The 3,923-nt window shown below is 40.7% G+C and overlaps 1 protein-coding gene across 2 annotated transcripts in view; it reads right to left on the reverse strand.

The window, feature by feature from the left end:
* Positions 1–3,781: 3,781 nt before the first annotated feature.
* LOC147029506 (homeobox protein DLX-6-like) overlaps positions 3,782–3,923 on the reverse strand; it is a 143,824-nt gene continuing 143,682 nt past the window's right edge. For both annotated transcript variants that reach the window (XM_085872573.1, XM_085872572.1), the window contains one exon: positions 3,782–3,923. This exon is cut by the window's right edge and continues 844 nt beyond it. The gene's annotated coding sequence lies outside the window, so the exon portion shown is untranslated.

The following is a 3,923-nucleotide window of genomic DNA, read 5'->3' on the forward strand; positions in this document are numbered from 1 at the left end:
GTGAACTGTTCCACCTGGCAGATGTATGCGTGCTATCGAGTGCCATTCTACTTTTTACGTTTTGCCAAGTTGTCACTCCATGAGTGATTTTTACCTCCGCCACCGAAGGTGAAGGAGGTTATGTTTTCACCCCTTTCTGTGTGTTTGTCTGTCTGTCTGTTTGTTTGTCTGTTTGTGTACAGGATATTTCAAAAAGTTGTGGATGGATTCAAAAGAAATTTGGTGGGCAGGTTGGGTGTGTGACAAGGATGAATTGATTCCATTTTGGCGAAGATCCAAATCCAGATCCATATATGAGAATTTTTTTAATCCTTAAAGTGATTCTTCAGCATTGTGAGATGGGGCATAAAACGACGTATAGCATGATATTTCAAACATTTATTGGGCTCGATATGTTATATTTAATCAGGAATTACGTGGCAGAGGTATGTTCTCCACTTAGTGCCCTTCTTGGTTGTTTTTTGGTTGCAGCCACAGTTGTATTGAAGGAAGCAATTACAAGATCCTGTCTTTGGTCTGCACGTGGCATTTTTTTTTAATATAATGGTTGACGCGCTGGTGAAATTGGAGCTATCATTCGCTCCGAGTGACACTTTAACAGAAACCAGTACATTTTAGATGTAAACTTTAATGTAAAGAGTTCATTCTAATCACTAATCCTTGATTTACTTGAGTTGTATGGCTGATTGCAGAATGCAAGCACAATCCACATCATTAAATATATAAAGCTCATACAGTATTTATTATGTATGCATGTCGGATGAGGGAGGGGAAGGATGGAGGTGGGAGGAGGCAGGGGAAGTTGTGGGAGGAGGGACCCGGCGTTGTCTGGCAACGCTGGGTACCCCTGCTGGTTGTATATATATATAAATATAAAATTTCGTTCCTAATTATGTACACCGTATAAGGTATATTACATAGACATATAAAAGGTGACATTGTTGGACCATTGTGCATAATCTTGTTCCAAGAATATTCTGAACACGCCTCGTCAACACGAATGTAAACCAAGAATAACTCGATCAAAGATTCGTGTTCGATTTGATTTATGCATCGCTGGGAAGTTTTATTCATCGTTTACTCAAACAATGCTTGAGATACACAGCTTTTAATAATGGGAATCAGAAGGGCGACAGACCGAGCGGCAGAGAGAGAGAAAGCGAAACCGCGATATCCACACCTGTAAGCCATTTTAAGTCGCGCCCGCCCTGTCTCGCCTTCGAGGGAAGAAGGTGGAGATTTGACAGTAATTGCCGGTGATGTATCAAAGTGAATCTCAGGAAAATACCCCGACACTCTCATCCGGGAGAATGCGACACGGCTGGAAAAGCGCGGACAGTGCATTGATCACGCAAAGCCGTCTGTGCCGTGTCGTGATGGCGTGATGTGATGCACACAGCTCCATCATTTACCTGTAACGTCTCGTGCACCATCGGCGCACGTGTGCCTCTCACTGCGGCCACGACCCTCCTGCCTTGTTTCTTTGGAGCCTTGTGTAGGAGTTCCCTGATATCGATCCGTCCATGCGTCGTCAGCAACTCGTATGCGGTTTAGTATATTCCGGGCAGCCACCTGGAATAAGGATGGGAATGAACGCGTGTTCGAGGGTAGATGTGAAAGTTTCTCCAAGTGTAAATGTTAGTGTGTGTGTGTGTGTGTGTGTGTGTGTGTGTGTGTGTGTGTGTGTGTGTGTGTGTGTGTGTGTGTGTGTGTGTGTGTGTGTGTGAGTGGTCATGTTAAAATGTGTACAACTGTAGATGTTCAGGTTTTGTCCACAAGTTGCTTTGGCACTTTTGGCAATCGAAGATTTTTCAAGTTTATTGGTTCGTCTTGTGCGATATTCTGTCTGTTTGTTACTTGAAAAATCTTCAATTTTGCAGGCGATTTTGTTACTTGGCGAAAAAAAACAATTTTTTGCCAAGTATGTTGGTCTGTCGTGTTTGTCTGTCTGTCTGTTTGTTTGTCACACGATATTTTCCCACAGTTTTCACGTAATGGTTTCAAAAAATGTTGTGTGTGTGTGTGACCGGCCAAGGACGGCAACGCTAAATTTTGGGGAAGATCCGAATCCAGATCCGGATCTGAGAATTTAAAAAAGTGATTCTTCATCATTGAGAGATGGGGCTAAAAACGATAAATATAGCACAATACCTCAAAAAGTTGTGGACGGATTCGGATGAAACTTGGTGGACAGATTGGGAGTGTGGCATGGACTAAATGATTCCATTTCAGATCCGGATACGAGAATTTTTCAGATGATTCTTCACCATTGAGAGATGGGGCCAAAAACTATGTACAGTACTGCATGTTACCTATTAAAGTTGTGGACGATTTATGACAAAACGAGGTGGAAGAGTTGGTCAGGTGACAAGAACAAGCCGATTCGATGTAAAATCGAACTCGTAAATTTTCAACACTTGTGAAATCGAAGATTTTCCAAGTACATTGGTTTGTCGATTTTGTTATTCCATCTGTTTGTCTGTCTGTCTGTCTGTTCATCGCCTACAGGTCACAATTTTAAACTGATCTTCACAAAACTTCACCACATGGTAGAGTTTGCAATAAGCAAGAAGCCTATTGTTTTTGAGGTCAAAAGGTCAACAGCAGGTGAGTTTTCTAAAATCCTCAATTTTCATTCGATTGACTTGAAATTTGAAGATTTATATTTCAGGTCACTGAATTCAACCAGCCAATTATTTTTGAGGTCAACATAGAACAAATGGCCAACATAGGCCAAAGGTGAACAACTTTGGTGACATTTCTAAAATCCTCAATTTTCATCCCATTGACTTGAAATTTCAAGAGGATTTGCATGTCATGTCACTGAATTCAATGAACAAGTATTTCTGAGGTCAACGTAGGCCAAAAGGTCGACATAGGCAAGATTTCTAAAATTGTCAATTTTCATCCGATTCACTTGAAATTTGAAGAGGATTTGCATATTTGGTCATTGAATTCAACCATCAATTATTTTATAGTCAAATTTGTCATGGATTTCGCAAGTATCGTGCCATGCACCACCATGCTTTCTTGTTTCTTTGTTTGTCTATTTGTGAACAGGATACCTCAAGAAGTTGTGGACGAATTTGGAAGAAATTTTATGGAGAGCTTGGATATGTCACAGCGACAAAATGTTTAGATTTTGGTGAAGATACGGATCTGGATCCAAGAATTTTTAAAGTGATTTTTCACCATTGAGAGACTGGGCCAAAAACGATATGTAGCAGGATTTTTGAAAAAGTTGTGGACGGATTCGGACAAAACTTGGTGGGCAGGTGGTGTATGTAACAAGAAAGAATTCATTCGATTTTGGTGAAGATCTGAATCCGGATCTGGATCCAATAATTTTTTTAGTGATTCTTCACTAATGAGTGGTAGAGCTAAAACAATATATTAATCTCAAAAAGTTATGGACGGATTCGGACAAAACTTGGTGGATGAGTTGATTATGTGACAAGAACAAGCCGATTAAATTTTAGTTAAGGCCCAAATCCAGATCCAACCTTTCAGTGGGATACAAAACGTAAACTAATCAGTTTGCGGAGGTATTCACTCTCCCAAGTGGTTGTTCTAGTTTCTATTTTTACCCATTACTGTGGAGGTGTGTTTCATTTCCGTCACCCTGTGCCCAAAAGATTGGGGGGTTGGGGGGGGGGAAGAAGTGATGCGTGAATCTGTGACAGACAGCACTTTTATTGATGATGGAGAGAAACAAAGAAACCAAACAATCCTGCCCTGCACACCAACAAAGCATCTTTGCTACAGCTTTTTGAACAGAATATAAATTACGTCACGCATTATGTACATATTTATTGCGTCACCACGATAAAATACATCTATACGAGCATCTTCCACGGAGATGGAATGGTATACAGTAATTAAAGTGGAAATATTAAAATCACATTTTTGGGGCTGGGGGTGGG

The sequence above is a fragment of the Eptatretus burgeri genome, chromosome 3, assembly GCF_056783735.1.
Source record: "Eptatretus burgeri isolate ZD-2024b chromosome 3, Ebu_testis_v1, whole genome shotgun sequence".
NCBI classification, from domain to species: Eukaryota; Metazoa; Chordata; class Myxini; order Myxiniformes; family Myxinidae; genus Eptatretus; species Eptatretus burgeri.